General features: G+C 59.3%; 2 non-coding genes across 2 annotated transcripts; both read right to left on the bottom strand.

The window, feature by feature from the left end:
• Nucleotides 1-5,781: 5,781 nt before the first annotated feature.
• LOC142792386 (5.8S ribosomal RNA) lies at nt 5,782-5,934 on the bottom strand. The gene has a single exon (XR_012890877.1). It is a non-coding gene; the product is annotated as a 5.8S ribosomal RNA (ribosomal RNA).
• A 1,719-nt stretch (nt 5,935-7,653) lies between these two features.
• LOC142792403 (small subunit ribosomal RNA) lies at nt 7,654-9,468 on the bottom strand. The gene has a single exon (XR_012890893.1). It is a non-coding gene; the product is annotated as a small subunit ribosomal RNA (ribosomal RNA).
• Between the last annotated feature and the right edge of the window lie 8,032 nt (nt 9,469-17,500).

The following is a 17,500-nucleotide window of genomic DNA, read 5'->3' as shown; positions in this document are numbered from 1 at the left end:
GTTGGAGCTGCTGGTAACGGAATCGTCGTATCGAGGGGTAATGTGGGTTCGCGGCCGAACAGCAAGAAAAAAGGGGAGTAACCAGCCGTGTCGTGGCGCGAAGAATTGTAGGCAAATGTCACGTATGGTAAAGCGATGTCCCAGTCAGAGTGATCTGAGGAAACGTACTTTGCAAGCATGTCAGTTAGGGTTCGGTTCAGGCGTTCTGTGAGGCCATTTGTTTGCGGATGGTACGACGTAGTGAGCTTGTGGCGTGTTGCACAAGAGCGTAGGATGTCCGCTATGACTTTCGATAGAAATGTGCGGCCTCGGTCCGTGAGCAGCTGGCGTGGAGCACCATGTTGCAAGATCACGTCGTGTAGAAGAAAATCGGCGACGTCAGTGGCGCAACTTGTTGGAAGGGCGCGTGTGATTGCGTAGCGTGTGGCGTAGTCTGTGGCCACAGCTATCCACCTGTTGCCAGCAGAAGACAGAGGAAAAGGGCCGAGTAAGTCCAAGCCGACGCGAAAGAAAGGTTCCGTAGAAATATCGAGTGGTTGAAGGCGCCCAGCCGGAAGCGTCGATGGTGTTTTGCGGCGCTGACATTCCTCACACGCCGCGACGTATCTTCTGACGGACCGTGCCAGACCTGGCCAATAGAAGCGACGGCGAATCCGGTCGTATGTGCGGGACACACCCAGGTGACCGGCAGTAGGAACGTCATGAAGTTCGTGGAGTACAGCCAAGCGGAGGTGTTTGGGTATGGCAAGCAGCAGAGATGGGCCGTCTGGATGGAAGTTATGCCGGTATAATGTGCCATTCTGGAGTACGAACGAGCGATAGGATCGGTTCGATGGGGAGGAGTCGAGGCGCTCAATGATAGCTCGTAGGGCTGCATCACGGCGTTGCTCGTCGGCTATGTGGTTCAGTTGAGAAACGGAGCACACGCAGGCGTCGTTGTCAGGTATGGTGGCCGATGGGTCAACTGGATAGCGAGAAAGGCAATCGGCGTCCTGGTGCAGGCGTCCAGACTTGTATATCACAGAAAAGGTGTATTCTTGCAGTCGCAGAGCCCAGCGACCAAGTCGACCTGTAGGATCTCTTAAGGATGAAAGCCAGCAGAGCGCGTGGTGGTCGGTGACGACGGAAAAGTGAGTGCCATATAAATATGGACGGAATTTTGAGACCGCCCAGACAAGAGCAAGGCATTCTCGCTCCGTGATCGAATAGTTACGCTCTGCAGGTGTAAGGAGGCGGCTAGCATACGCGATAACGCGGTCGTGTCCCTGTTGGCATTGGGCGAGAACGGCTCCGATACCGTGACCACTGGCATCAGTTCGGACCTCAGTTCGGGCAGATGGGTCAAAGTGGGCGAGGATAGGGGGCGTCGTCAAAAGTGTTATGAGGTGAGAGAAGGCGGCAGCTTGAGTGGACCCCCACGAAAATGGAACGCCTTTCTTCAAAAGATCGGTAAGTGGTTGGGCGATTGCCGCAAAATCTTTCACGAACCGCCTAAAGTAGGAGCAAAGTCCCACAAAGCTCCGGACATCTTTGGCGGATTGGGGTACTGGGAAACTCGTGACGGCACGAATTTTCTCAGGGTCCGGTCTCACACCAGAAGCATCGACAAGGTGGCCCAGCACGGTAATCTGTCGGCGGCCGAAGTGACACTTCGAGGAGTTCAACTGGAGGCCAGCTTTGCGGAAGACGTCGAGAATGGCCGACAAACGCTCAAGGTGGGTCTCAAACGTAGGTGCAAATACGAGGACGTCGTCTAGGTAACACAGGCATGTTGACCATTTGAACCCGTGTAGCAGAGAGTCCATCATACGTTCGAACGTGGCGGGGGCATTGCATAGACCGAAGGGCATAACCTTGAATTGGTATAGGCCATCTGGAGTGATGAAGGCGGTCTTTTCTTGGTCTTTCTCGTCTACGGCAATCTGCCAATAACCAGAACGAAGGTCGATGGATGAAAAGTAGCGTGCGCCGTGGAGACAATCGAGGGCGTCATCAATACGTGGTAAAGGATACACGTCCTTTTTGGTGATTCGATTTAGATGCCGGTAATCGATGCAAAAACGCCATGTGTTGTCCTTCTTTTTAACCAGGACGACGGGTGACGCCCATGGGCTTGATGAGGGCTCAATAATGCCTTTAGTTAACATCTTATTCACTTCAGCTTGAATAATCTGGCGCTCCGACGCGGACACGCGATACGGTCGACGGTGAATGGGAGCAGCATCACCGGTGTTGATGCGGTGCTTTACAAGAGAAGTTTGGCCGAGTGGGCGGTCGTCAAGGTCGAAGATGTCACGGTAGGAAGCTAGAAGGCGTGCGAGAGCGGCTGATTGCGCTGGGGGAAGGTCAGGGTCGATCATGGGACGTATTGACATGTCGAGGCATGTGGCATCGAGTGGGCGACAAGGAAAATTGGGGCATGCGTCGGCTGCGAAAGTGGTGACGTGATCATCGGCTAAGGACCGCAACGTGGCAATTAGGATGCCTTCAGGGAGGACTTGCTTTGTGAAGCCGAAATTTATGACGGGTAGACGGGTCCGGTTGGAGGCTACAGTTACGATGCAGTGAGGGACGGTGACGTCACGTGTCAGTAGGACATCAGGAATCGGCGTGACGATGTAATTCCCATCCAATACGGGTGAGGTCGTGGCAAATTCGGTGAATGTGAGGGCTTTAGGCGGTAAGCGGAGGAAGTCTGTGGCAGAAAGGCCGTGTTGAGGTTCAGGGTGAATATCCGGCTGAAGAGGAAGGTCTAAGCAAAGAGTACCAGCGGAACAGTCGATGAGAGCAGAATGGGTCGACAGGAAGTCCATCCCTAAGATGAGGTCATGAGGACAGTTCTGGAGCACCGTGAATAGAACAGGGATGTAACGGTCGGCGATGCGTATGCGAGCCGTACACATGCCAATGACAGGAACAGTGCCGCCATCGGCCACACGTACAGCTTCGGTAGCAGGGGGCGTGAGTACTTTTCTTAAGCGGCGACAAAGATGAACGCTGATGATGGACACATGAGCGCCAGTATCGACTAGTGCCGACAGAGAAATACCGTCCACGTGTACATCGACAAGATTTTTGTTCGTATGAAGCGTCAATGGAGGGTTTGGTTCAGACAGGGATGATGCAGCACTACCTCCAGGGGCTGCACTGTCTAGTTTTCCGTCGGGTACGATGAAAAGTTAGGCGGCGAGTGATGGCGGCGTGGCTGGGGCGACGGGGAACGACGGCGTTGAGGGGACGGAGAACGAGCAGGAAGGCGGCTGTTAGACGTGTCGAAAGCAGGGGCGGTACGGCTGGACGAATACCGGCGAAGATCTTCATATGGGCTATAAGGTGCGAAAAACTGGCTCCTATGTGGCGGCGTCCAGGAGGCACGGCAGTAGCGGGAGACATGTCCAACGCGGTGGCACCGGAAGCAGATCGGTTTGTCGTCAGGAGTTCGCCATTCCGCCGGGTTGCGAGATCGTGGAGCAACAAATGGGTCACGTCGAGGTGCATTAGTGGGAATTGGTCTGGAGGAGGGGCAAGAGATGGGGCAAGCATCAGGGAACCCGCGGTTGGCGAATTCTTGTCGTACGACCGCCTGAATAACGGAGATCGCGGGGGTTGTCGGTATCGTATGTTCGAAAGAAGTGGGCTGAAGCGGCGCTGGACTTGCTGCTTCAAGTTCCCGTCGAACGATACGCGTTACACTCTGCTCAAAGGGCGGTGTGACGGTAGAATCGGAGCAGGTGGACGTAGCCGCCGTGTTTGGCAACCGAGAAAAAGGAGGGCGCACCCGACGGCTTTTTGCTGTTTCGAAACGGCGGCATTCTTGAATTACACGGTCGATGGTCGAGACGTTAGTGTACACCAGCAAATTGAAGGCGTCGTCCGCGATCCCCTTCAAAACGTGTCCAACCTTTTCAGCCTCAGACATCGCCTCGTCCACTTTTCGGCAAAGAGCGAGAACTTCTTGGATGTATGACACATACGATTCAGTTGGCGACTGGACACGGGTAGCCAGCTCCTGTCGTGCAGCTGCGTGGCGACCGGTCGGGTCCCCAAAGATGTCACGTAGCTTCTCCTTGAACGTGTCCCAGCTGGTGAGTTCGGACTCATTTGTCTCGTACCAGACACGCGGGGTTCCGTCCAAGTAGAAGAGAACGTTAGCGAGCATCATGGTAGGGTCCCAACGGTGAGTTTGACTGACCCGTTCATAAAGGCGAAGCCATTTGTCGACGTCGAGGCCAGGTTGCGCAGAAAATGTCCCGGGATCACGTGGTGTTTGGACGGCGACAAAGGTTGTCGGAGAAGCCGCAGATGATGAAGCGGACGCGTTGTCACTGGAAGACATGGCGGAAAGCTGGAGGATGCGGCCACTGCGGAGCTGCGTGGTGAGGACGGGGATCGTTCCACCTCCACCAAATATGTTACGTGAGTAACGAGACAAAGTATTGCGAATATATTCGAAAAATATATTTGCAAGAGCGGTTGCAGCACTGGCCAGTCTGGCTCCGAGCTCGAGCAGCCAGCGAGCCTCATCTTCCTCGTCGGGCGCACACGCGCATTCGCACTATGGTTTGTGGCAGCCTACAGGTAGCAATATGCTTAAATTCAGCGGGTTGTCTCGCCTGATCTGAGGTCGACAGCGGATACATTCGCTTCCATCAACTTCCTGCACGACCGCGTGCGCTCGCCCTACCAAGTGCGCCCGCAACCCTGTACAGGGCCACTTCTTCACAAGGCTGGCAATCGGCTTCCCCGCTGCACGCGTGCGGCGCACAACCGGTGTGACGTGGAAGTGACGGGACACGTTCGTAAACCCATCGCGAACCGAGTACGACGCCCTACCAAGTGCGCCCGCAACCCTGTACAGGGTCACATCTTCACAAGGCTGGCAAGCGGCATTCCGCTGCGCGCGTGCGTCGTCCGAGCAGTTGCGTGATAAACGACCGTGTCGAAAGCCCAAACACCGCCGAGGCCAGTCGCCGCCGCCGCAAGGGCAGCCACGCAGCCTGGCGAGAGGCATCGTCTCGTGTAGCGTCGCCCCCGCCCCAACTGGAGTGGCCCAGTTTTTTGAACGGGACGGGAACTGCGAAGCACTTAGACCGACGGCGGACTACGACGAGAACGCCTTAAGCTTCGCCAACGTTTCGCCAACTCGTGCGGGAGACTTTTTCCGCTTCGCGGCAAGTCGTCGCGCCGTGCTCTCCGCATCAACCGCGTACGCAGCGAACCGCAAACGTCGGGCGCAGCCTCCTCACCTCCCTGCGCTTTGCGCGCGAACGTTCCCTGTTCGCGCGGCAAAGCCTGGAGGAGGCACGGCCCCGCAGCGTGTTCGAGCGCCCGGTCTACGGGACACCCTGCTTACTTCGAGGGCAACAAGCGCAACGCAAGGCTGCGATCTCGCGCACTTTGCGCACGGCTGGAGAAGCTTTGCTGGCCGGCTTTCGCTCCTCGTGTTTACCGTGCGTTAAAGTTGCGCGTCCGTGGCTCTCGCAGCTCTTGCGCGCCCGGTCGCAGAGAGGAGTACGCAACCTCGACCGCACTTTCCCTGCAGGCTTCCTTCCGACTCGAAGTCCTGCGGCGGTCTCAACGAGGTGCCACATCCTCAATGCAGTCGGTCGCCCCCGTTTCGGTTGGGCTCTGGCACGACGGTCGCCACCGTCTCGCCCTTGAGTGGCCGCTGTTGGCGCTCGCTGTGAGGTGTTCAGCGTGCTGTCCGTGTTGCCGACGCGGTCAAAACGAGTCGACGGCTCACGTTCCCTTGTGCGCCGAAGGCTCTCTTGATATGTGATCCGACCCTCAGACAGACGAAGCCAAGGGAAGACCCAAGGCCGCAATGTGCGTTCAAAGAATCAGTGCTCAGTGTGTCCTGCAATTCACACCAAGTCTCGCAGCTGGCTGCGTTCTTCATCGACCCGAGAACCGAGTGATCCACCGCTTAGAGTCGTGAAAAAGTGTTTGTTCAATTCCGTACAGTCAAAACCAAACGTTTCTGGCACTCGGCCAAACAGTGGCCAAGAAGGGCGCTTTTCAGCGCACGCTTGGACTCCAAAACTCTGCCGCGCCTTTTTCGGCTGCCGCAAATCGAGCAAACGGTGTGTTTCGGACGGCGTTTCGCTTCCGCTACTTGCGAGTGCTTTCGTGGTCCACCCCTCTATAAATACTCGGGAGGCGTCGAAGCCGGTTCTCCAAGCCGGACCCGTAGGTATCGTTGTGTGCTCGCTCTCATTGGCCCGCCTAACCAGAAAATGCCTGCGGTACACCCATTTGGATAAGAGTGCACGCAGATGCGGGCCTCGACGGCTACACATTTCCTCGGGCGGCCGCCTCCCGGCCTCCGTGGAGCGCGGGATGCACGGTCCCATCGACAAGCCTCTCCCGTTTTTACCGTGGCGTCGCGGTTCACCACGGCGGGCGGGTCGGTCTCCTCCGCATAAAAAGGGGGACCCCCGCTTTTTGTTCCACGAAATCGCACAAGCTTTTTTCGCATCCACGGTTTGCCACCGCACACCAAAATGCCGATCCGGCTGCCTACTTTAGCCAACAGGTGGAGCCAGGCGCGCCGTACTTGCGCGGCACTTCCCACGTCCACCGAAGTCGGTGCCAAGGACCACTTTCGGCGCCGGAGCCGCGTACGAGCCTACTCGAGGCGGAAGAACGAAGCCAGCAAGGGCCTGGCCGCAAGTGCGTTCAATTGTCGGGACGTCCAAGTCCCTCGTTCTTCCGTGCTTCCTCTTTCGGCAAGTCGTTGCGGCACCTTCCCAAAGCGCGCAGACCCGCTAATCGCGACGAGCGCGACGTGGCCGTGCCGCCTTTCCCTCGGCAGCAAGCAAAACGCCTGGCAACGTCGACGCTCCCCTAACCGCGATCTCGCACCGTGTTTCGTGTGGCGAATTCAAAAGCCGGCCGGCGCTGCTGCAACCATTACGGTCGGTACGCATACGCCGCGGAGGGCGGGACGGTCATCGGAGCGTGCGGTTCCTCCATCGAGTACTGCGCACCTCGGCCGTCGCATCGCCGTGCCATGACCGGCCGCGCGTCAACGCGAACCGGTGCCAGCGAGATCCCTCGCCTGCAAGAACCGACCGGCAGCCTCCGTCACCCGAGGACGCGGAGGCGCTTGCCGCGGACGGCGGGACGGTATGCACTGGTGCACAGCGGACCCGTCACATCGCCAGTTCCTTGACCGACCGCCGACGCTTGTGCCGTTCCTCTCGTACTTGGCAGTCGCCGCGCGATTGTCGGGTCTCGTTCTTGCACGCTCGAACGGTCGGGAGGGCACTCGGCTGGCGTTTCGGGAACGCGCAGCCTCGCCTTCTACCGACGTAACCACGACTCGCCGTTCGCGCTCCGCCGCTCCTGTTTACAGTACTAGGCGGTCCCGCAGCGGTCGGGTCGCGCATTTCGAGCGCTTCGAGCCACGGTGCAGTGGCGGGTCGAAAGCCGACCTATGAGTGCGTTGCGCCGTTTGTACCCGCGTCCGCCACCTGGCCGACCGTCCAAGGTCGCGGTGTTGGCGTCCGCTGGGCGCAACAATTTGTCACGGGGTGCCGCTCCACATTCAGGCAGCCCCGTGGGGAAAAGCCGACCCCGCGTCCAAACGGGGTCAGCGGCAGAAAGTGTCGGGCGCAGACGCAGCTGAGGCGCTCACCCTTCACAATCCGTTAATGATCCTTCCGCAGGTTCACCTACGGAAACCTTGTTACGACTTTTACTTCCTCTAAATGATCAAGTTTGGTCATCTTTCCAACAGACCGGCGCAACCGAAAGGCCGCGCCGGACATCGGTCCGAAGACCTCACTAAATCATTCAATCGGTAGTAGCGACGGGCGGTGTGTACAAAGGGCAGGGACGTAATCAACGCGAGCTTATGACTCGCGCTTACTGGGAATTCCTCGTTCAAGGGGAACAATTGCAAGCCCCTATCCCAATCACGAAAGAAGTTCCACGGGTTACCCAGTCTTTTCAGACAGGGATAAAGACACGCTGCTTCCTTCAGTGTAGCGCGCGTGCGGCCCCGGACATCTAAGGGCATCACAGACCTGTTATTGCTCTGTTTCGTGCGGCTAGGAGCCGCTTGTCCCTCTAAGAAGGTTGTAAGGTGCTGGGAACCCCGCACCTATTTAATAGGCTAGAGTCTCGTTCGTTATCGGAATTAACCAGACAAATCGCTCCACCAACTAAGAACGGCCATGCACCACCATCCACCGAATCAAGAAAGAGCTCTCAATCTGTCAATCCTCCCAGTGTCCGGGCCGGGTAAGTTTTCCCGTGTTGAGTCAAATTAAGCCGCAGGCTCCACTCCTGGTGGTGCCCTTCCGTCAATTCCTTTAAGTTTCAGCTTTGCAACCATACTTCCCCCGGAACCCAAATACTTTGGTTTCCCGGAAGCTGCCCGCCGAGTCATTTGAGTAACTCAGGCGGATCGCTGGTTGGCATCGTTTATGGTCAGAACTAGGGCGGTATCTGATCGCCTTCGAACCTCTGACTTTCGTTCTTGATCAATGAAAACATTCTTGGCAAATGCTTTCGCAGTAGTTCGTCTTGCGACGGTCCAAGAATTTCACCTCTAGCGCCGCAATACGAATGCCCCCGTCCGTCCCTCTTAATCATTACCTCGTATTCCAAAAACCAACAGAACAGAAACGAGGTCTTGTTCTATTATTCCATGCAAGTTTATTCAGGCGACTCGCCTGCGTTGAGCACTCTAATTTTTTCAAAGTAAAAGCACCGGCCATCTCGAGGCACACAATGAAGTGCACCAAGAAAGAACCGGCATGATGTTCAGTCCGAGCCGTCGCATCGGGTAGATGCACTACTCGTCTGGAACTGAGATCCAACTACGAGCTTTTTAACCGCAGCAGCTTTAGTATACGCTATTGGAGCTGGAATTACCGCGGCTGCTGGCACCAGACTTGCCCTCCAATTGATCCTCGTTAAAGGATTTAGAGTGTACTCATTTCAATTACGGGGCCTCAAAAGAGTCCCGTATTGTTATTTTTCGTCACTACCTCCCCGTGCCGGGAGTGGGTAATTTGCGCGCCTGCTGCCTTCCTTGGATGTGGTAGCCGTTTCTCAGGCTCCCTCTCCGGAATCGAACCCTGATTCTCCGTTACCCGTAACAACCATGGTAAGCAAGTAACCTACCATCGAAAGTTGATAAGGCAGACACTTGAAAGAAACGTCGCCGGCTCGTGGCCATGCGATCAGCACAAAGTTATCCAGAGTCACCACACAATACGGGCCGAAACCCGATCGATCTTGGTCTAATAAAAGCACCCGTTACCCAAAGGGCTCCAGGCTCACTGCATGTATTAGCTCTAGAATTGCCACAGTTATCCAAGTAGGAAGAAACGATCTAAGGAACCATAACTGATTTAATGAGCCATTCGCGGTTTCGCCTTATTTCGGCATGTACTTAGACATGCATGGCTTAATCTTTGAGACAAGCATATGATTACTGGCAGGATCAACCAGGTAATCGTTCGACTGCGCGTCCGTCCTCGCCCTCGGCGGGCCGGACGCAGTCTGTGTGCGGCGGAGGCCACCTTCAGGCGCCCCAACACGCTTATTTTGCACTCCGAGATGACGGCGTTCGAGCTCGCTACGGCACAACCTTCCCGAAAGACGAGTGGGAGCCGTGCGGCAAGAAGCACGTTCATGCTCGCTCTTTTTCGTTGCATCGACTCGGTCGCGCCGTGCGGGTTGCCCAAGCCCGCTGCACTGTCGGTGGACCGGCCGGAACTAGCAACGGAGCCGAGACTGCAAAGCCGCCAGACGACGGGTCACGCCCGCGTCTTCGGCGCTTTCGCATCTGAATCGCCCGAGGACGACACGGAACACACCTCGATATCGTGGTAAAACGGCACCGTCCGACAACCAGCCCCTAACGCATCAAGCGGATGAGGCTGCAGACGACTGCCGTGGATTCCCCTGGAGCAGACCCGAGGACACGCTTGACGAGGCCGAAGCCCGCCGCATATCAGACACCCGGTCGCTTTCGCGTACGCCGCTCACGAGAACCCCCACATAATAGCAGCGATAAGTACCCAGACCTCCTTGGGCCCTAATACGAGCGTACTCGAGAAAATTTCACCGCGGGTGTGCCCCGAAACGTGTGGCATGTTGAGCGTGCCACAAGTCTACGTCGCTCTCAAACCCGCCGAGGTCGTAGAATTTGCGACCCTACTCACTAAATTCCCACCGAGGATACGGCCGCAAACGTACCGCACCTTGGGTAGGCCACGAGTTTGTGCAACACTACGCTGACGGCACAGCACCGAGGTCGTGCGCGCACGCACGGGAAAATTCCGCCGCGGTTTCTGCCGAAAACGTGAGGCACCACGACTCTCCGCAAGTTCGCGTCGACTGCGAAAGACCGAAGTCGTGAACGACGTGTCCGCTACTCGCCGCCGACACGCTGGACACCAAACGTACAACGACTCGACGGCGTCGTAGAGGCCCACGACGCGGTTTTCCTTAACGACGTCTCGGCGTGGCACCGACAGGTTAGAACGGCCGACCAACGTTCCCTGTCCGCCGTTCGGCTCAGTCGAAGGGCTCGGCGACTTCGGCAACGCTGCGAAGCCGCACGGTGACGCACGCCATGTCCCCATTTTTTTTTTTCTTTCTGCGTCTGCCGGGGTGCCCCTATAATAGCAGCGATAAGCACCCAGACCGCCGTGGGTCGCTCGCCCCGGCTGACGTGGTTTTTCGTACTCCTGCGGCGGTCGCCGTCAAGCACGTCCAAATACGCTACTTTCGTGGGCGCATTCACGCTCTTTCGCTTCGCCGGAGTGCCAGCACTCACTCTGCCAAAAACGGCGAACATCCGAGCGGCGGTTCCCACTTTTGCGTCGGCGTCGCAAACCCCGCCCCGGCAGACGAGGTTTGCCGTACTCGTGCGACGGTGGCCGGCGGGCACGTCGAAAGACGCCGATATCGTGCGCGAATTGGCGCACCTTGGCTTCACCGGAGTGCCGCCACTGACTCCTCCAAAAACGGCGAAGATCCGAGCGGCGCTTCCCACTTTCGCATCGGCGTCCCGAACTCCGCCCCGGCTGACGCGGTTTACCGTACTCGTGCGACGGTCGCCGGCGAGCACGTGGAAAGACGCCGATATCGTGCCCGAATCGGCTCCGTTCGGCTTCGCCGGAGTGCCAGCACTGGCTCGGCGAAAGACGACGAACATCCGAGCGACGGTTCTCACTATTGCGTACGCGTCGCAAACCCCGCCCCGGCAGACGCACTTTGCCGTACTCGTGCGACGGTCGCCGGCGAGCACGTAGAAAGACGCCGATATCGTGCCGGAATCGGCCCCGTTTGGCTTCGCCGGAGTGCCAGCACTCACTCGGCCACAAACGGCGAACATCCGAGCGGCGGTTCCCACTTAGCCGTCGGCGTCCCGAACTCCGCCCCGGCAGACGCGGTTGCCGAGCTCGTGCGACTAGCGACCGCGAAGCCGTCTCGCGACGCCGCTTTCGTGCGCGGCTCCCACTGCGACCTGGGTCACCCGAGGTCGACGAGCAAAAAAGAATGTCGAAAAAAATTTTTTTTTTTTTTTTGCGTCTGCCGGGGTGCCCCTATAATAGCAGCGATAAGCACCCAGACCGCCATGGGTCGCTCGCCCCGGCTGACGTGGTTTTTCGTTTTCCTGCGGTGGTCGTCGTCAAGCACGTCCAAACACGCCACTTTCGTGGGCGCATTCGCGCTCTTTCGCTTCGCCGGAGTGCCAGCACTCACTCTGCCAAAAACGGCGAACATCCGAGCGGCGGTTCCCACTTTTGCGTCGGCGTCGCAAACCCCGCCCCGGCAGACGAGGTTTGCCGTACTCGTGCGACGGTGGCCGGCGGGCACGTCGAAAGACGCCGATATCGTGCGCGAATTGGCGCACCTTGGCTTCACCGGAGTGCCGCCACTGACTCCTCCAAAAACGGCGAAGATCCGAGCGGCGCTTCCCACTTTCGCATCGGCGTCCCGAACTCCGCCCCGGCTGACGCGGTTTACCGTACTCGTGCGACGGTCGCCGGCGAGCACGTGGAAAGACGCCGATATCGTGCCCGAATCGGCTCCGTTCGGCTTCGCCGGATTGCCAGCACTGGCTCGGCGAAAGACGACGAACATCCGAGCGACGGTTCTCACTATTGCGTACGCGTCGCAAACCCCGCCCCGGCAGACGCACTTTGCCGTACTCGTGCGACGGTCGCCGGCGAGCACGTAGAAAGACGCCGATATCGTGCCGGAATCGGCCCCGTTTGGCTTCGCCGGAGTGCCAGCACTCACTCGGCCACAAACGGCGAACATCCGAGCGGCGGTTCCCACTTAGCCGTCGGCGTCCCGAACTCCGCCCCGGCAGACGCGGTTGCCGAGCTCGTGCGACTAGCGACCGCGAAGCCGTCTCGCGACGCCGCTTTCGTGCGCGGCTCCCACTGCGACCTGGGTCACCCGAGGTCGACGAGCAAAAAAGAATGTCGAAAAAAAATTTTTTTTTTTTTTTTGCGTCTGCCGGGGTGCCCCTATAATAGCAGCGATAAGCACCCAGACCGCCATGGGTCGCTCGCCCCGGCTGACGTGGTTTTTCGTTTTCCTGCGGTGGTCGTCGTCAAGCACGTCCAAACACGCCACTTTCGTGGGCGCATTCGCGCTCTTTCGCTTCGCCGGAGTGCCAGCACTCACTCTGCCAAAAACGGCGAACATCCTAGTGGCGGTTCCCACTTTTGCGTCGGCGTCGCCAACCCCGCCCTGGCATACGCGGTTTGCCGTACTCGTGCGGCGGTGGCCGGCGGGCACGTCGAAAGACACCGATATCGTGCGCGAGTCGATGCTTCTTGGTCTCGCAGGAGGGCCGCCACTCACTCCTGCAAAAACGGCGAAGATCCGAGCGGCGCTTCCCACTTTTTCGTCGGCGTCGCAAACCTCGCCCCGGCAGACGCGCTTTGCCGTACTCGTGCGACGGTCGCCGGCGAGCACGTCGAAATACGCCGATATCGTGCCCGAATCGGCCCCGTTTCGCTTCGCCGGAGTGCCAGCACTCGCTCGGCCAAAGACGACGAACATCCGAGCGACGGTTCCCACTATTGCGTACGCGTCGCGAACCCCGCCCCGGCAGACGCGGTTTGCCGTACTCGTGCGGCGGTGGCCGGCGGGCACGTCGAAAGACGCCGATATCGTGCACGAATTGGCGCTCCTTGGCTTCACCGGAGTGCCAGCACTCACTCGGCCAAAAACGGCGAACATCCGAGCAGCGGTACCCACTTAGCCGTCGGCATCCCGAACTCCGCGCCGGCTGACGCGGTTGCCGAGCTCGTGCGACTAGCGACCGCGAACGCGTCTCGCGACGCCGCTTTCGTGCGCGGCTCCCATTGCGACCTGGGTTACCCGAGCTCGACCAGCAAAAAAGAAGGTCGAAAATTTTTTTTTTTTTTCTGCGTCTGCCGGGGTGCCCCTATAATAGCAGCGATAAGCACCCAGACCGCCGTGTGTCGCTCGCCCCGGCTGACGTGGTTTTTCGTACTCCTGCAGCGGTCGCCGTCACGCACGTCCAAATACGCCACTTTCGTGGGCGCATTCGCGCTCTTTCGCGTCGCCGGAGTGCCAGCACTCACTCTGCCAAAAACGGCCAACATCCGAGCGGCGGTTCCCACTTTTGCGTCGGCGTCGTAAACCCCGCCCCGGCAGACGCGGTTTGCCCTACTCGTGCGACGGTCGCCGGCGAGCGCGTCGAAAGACGCCGATATCGTGCGCTAATTGGCGCTCCTTGGCTTCTCCGGAGTGCCGCCACTCACTCCTCCAAAAACGGCGAAGATCCGAGCGGCGTTCTCCACTTTCGCATCGGCGTCCCGAACTCCGCCCGGGCTGACGCGGTTTACCGTACTCGTGCGACGGTCGCCGGCGGGCACGTCGAAAGACGCCGATATCGTGCCGTAATCGGCCCCGTTTGGCTTCGCCCGAGTGCCAGCACTCACTCGGCCAAAAACGGCGAACATCCGAGCAGCGTTTCCCACTTTCGCATCGGCGTCCCGAAGCCCGCCCCGGCAGACGCGGTTTGCCCTACTCGAGCGACGGTCGCCGGCGATCACGTCGAAAGGCGCCGAATTCGTGCACGAATCGATGCTTCTTGGTCTCGCAGGAGGGCCGCCACTCACTCCTGCAAAAACGGCGAAGATCCGAGTTGCGCTTCCCACTTTTTCGTCGGCGTCCCGAACTACGCCCCGGCTGACGCGGTTTACCGTACTCGTGCGACGGTCGCCGGCGGGCACTTCAAAATACGCCGATTTCGTGGGCGCATTCACGCTGTTTCGCTTCCCCGGAGTGCCAACACTCACTCTGCCGAAAGCGGCGATCATCCGAGCGGCGGTTCCCACTTTTGCGTCGGCTTCGCAAACGGCGCCCCGGCAGACGCGCTCGTGCGACGTACTCGTGCGACGGTCGCCGGCGAGCACGTCGAAAGACGCCGATATCGTGCTCGAATCGACCCCGTTTCGCTTCGCCGGAGTGCTGCCAGTCACGGCGCAGAAAACGGCGAACAAGTGTTTTTTTTTTTTTTTTCCTAGAATTTGTGTTATAGAAGGCACATTTGATATCGGACGATAATTTTCAACTTTATCACGCGCACCGATTTTCGTGTAGAGGTTTGCAAGTTTATGGGAATTTCTCCACTTGGAATAATGCGATTTAGTAGTACTACGAGAACTTCATGGATGTACTCAAGGGTATGGGGCAAGTCAGTTACGTCAACACCTGCAGATTTTTTACACTTCAAACTGAAAATTGTTGGTTGTGAGTCCTCGTGTGATATTAAAGGCCGATTCGCTAACACATAGAACAAAGAAAGAAAGGAAGAAAAAACGCCCGCGCTCGCTCAAGAAACCTGGGTTCGCAACAAGTGGCAACAACAAGCAACCGAGCGAGTGCGCCAAAACCCGTGGCGGCCGAACAAACGCGAAGTCCCAACCGCGTCAGCCGGGGCGGCACGGGACAGGAAAAATCACTTCAGCCGGGGCGGCGGGGCACCGAATAAACCTCGTCACCTCGTCGCAGGATAAAAGAGGAAACAAAAAGTCTAAACAGCGTCTGCTGGAGCGAATGCGTAATAAAACAACAACAACAACAAAAAAAAAAACACCCGCGCTCAAGAAGTCTGCAATCACCACAAAAGGCGACTGTGACCGAGCAGCGTCAGCCGGGGCCGTGCGGAAACGGAAAAACCGCGACTACCGGGGCGTCGAGGCACCGAAAAATCCACTTCAGCCGCGGCGAAAAAAAAAAACAAAAAGAAAGACGGAGGGGGGGGGGGGAACCACGTCTGCCGGGGCGAAGGAAAAAAAAAAAACGCGTCTGCCGGGGCGAGCCCGGGTGCGGCACCACCGGGAAAACTGTGGCAAACAGACATGGCGATCGAGTGAGTGGGCCGCCAGCCAGGCTCAGCCAAAAAGTGCAAAGTCCGAACTGCGTCAGCCGGGGCGGCAAAAACCACGTCAGCCGGGGCGGCGCAAAAAACCGCGTCTGCCGGGGCGGCACGAAACCGCGTCAGCCGGGGCGGCGCGAAAACTGCGTCAGCCGGGGCGAAAGAAAAAAAAAAAAAAAACGCGTCTGCCGGGGCGAGCCCGGGTGCGGCACCACCGGGAAAACTGTGGCAAACAGACATGGCGATCGAGTGAGTGGGCCGCCAGCCAGGCACAGCCGAAAAGTGCAAAGTCCGAACCGTGTCAGCCGGGGCGGCAAAAAACCGCGTCAGCCGGGGCGGCGCAAAAAACCGCGTCTGCCGGGGCGGCACGAAACCGCGTCAGCCGGGGCGGCGCGAAAACTGCGTCAGCCGGGGCGAGCCCGGGTGCGGCACCACCGGGAAAACTGTGGCAAACAGACATGGCGATCGAGTGAGTGGGCCGCCAGCCAGGCTCAGCCAAAAAGTGCCAAGTCCGAACTGCGTCAGCCGGGGCGGCAAAAAACCGCGTCAGCCGGGGCGGCGCAAAAAACCGCGTCTGCCGGGGCGGCGCGAAAACCGCGTCTGCCGGGGCGGCGCGAAAACTGCGTCAGCCGGGGCGAAAGAAAAAAAAAACGCGTCTGCCGGGGCGAGCCCGGGTGCGGCACCACCGGGAAAACTGTGGCAAACAGACATGGCGATCGAGTGAGTGGGCCGCCAGCAAGGCTCAGCCAAAAAGTGCTAAGTCCGAACTGCGTCAGCTGGGGCGGCAAAAAACCGCGTCTGCCGGGGCGGCACGAAACCGCGTCAGCCGGGGCGGCGCGAAAACCGCGTCTGCCGGGGCGGCACGAAACCGCGTCAGCCGGGGCGGCGCGAAAACTGCGTCAGCCGGGGCGAGCCCGGGTGCGGCACCACCGGGAAAACTGTGGCAAACAGACATGGCGATCGAGTGAGTGGGCCGCCAGCCAGGCACAGCCGAAAAGTGCTAAGTCCGAACTGCGTCAGCCGGGGCGGCAAAAACCGCGTCAGCCGGGGCGGCGCGAAAACCGCGTCTGCCGGGGCGGCACGAAACCGCGTCAGCCGGGGCGGCGCGAAAACTGCGTCAGCCGGGGCGAGCCCGGGTGCGGCACCACCGGGAAAACTGTGGCTAACAGACATGGCGATCGAGTGAGTGGGCCACCAGCCAGGCTCAGCCAAAAAGTGCTAAGTCCGAACTGCATCAGCCGGGGCGGCAAAAACCGCGTCAGCCGGGGCGGCGCAAAAAACCGCGTCTGCCGGGGCGGCACGAAACCGCGTCAGCCGGGGCGGCGCGAAAACTGCGTCAGCCGGGGCGAAAGAAAAAAAAAAAACGCGTCTGCCGGGGCGAGCCCGGGTGCGGCACCACCGGGAAAACTGTGGCAAACAGACATGGCGATCGAGTGAGTGGGCCGCCAGCCAGGCACAGCCGAAAAGTGCCAAGTCCGAACTGCGTCAGCCGGGGCGGCAAAAAACCGCGTCAGCCGGGGCGGCGCAAAAAACCGCGTCTGCCGGGGCGGCACGAAACCGCGTCAGCCGGGGCGGCGCGAAAACTGCGTCAGCCGGGGCGAGCCCGGGTGCGGCACCACCGGGAAAACTGTGGCAAACAGACATGGCGATCGAGTGAGTGGGCCGCCAGCCAGGCTCAGCCAAAAAGTGCCAAGTCCGAACTGCGTCAGCCGGGGCGGCGCAAAAAACCGCGTCTGCCGGGGCGGCGCGAAAACCGCGTCTGCCGGGGCGGCGCGAAAACTGCGTCAGCCGGGGCGAAAGAAAAAAAAAACGCGTCTGCCGGGGCGAGCCCGGGTGCGGCACCACCGGGAAAACTGTGGCAAACAGACATGGCGATCGAGTGAGTGGGCCGCCAGCAAGGCTCAGCCAAAAAGTGCCAAGTCCGAACTGCGTCAGCCGGGGCGGCAAAAAACCGCGTCTGCCGGGGCGGCACGAAACCGCGTCAGCCGGGGCGGCGCGAAAACCGCGTCTGCCGGGGCGGCACGAAACCGCGTCAGCCGGGGCGAGCCCGGGTGCGGCACCACCGGGAAAACTGTGGCAAACAGACATGGCGATCGAGTGAGTGGG

The sequence above is a fragment of the Rhipicephalus microplus genome, unplaced genomic scaffold, assembly GCF_043290135.1.
Source record: "Rhipicephalus microplus isolate Deutch F79 unplaced genomic scaffold, USDA_Rmic scaffold_218, whole genome shotgun sequence".
Classification (NCBI taxonomy): Eukaryota; Metazoa; Arthropoda; class Arachnida; order Ixodida; family Ixodidae; genus Rhipicephalus; species Rhipicephalus microplus.
This window is presented reverse-complemented; position numbering and strand designations above follow the sequence as displayed.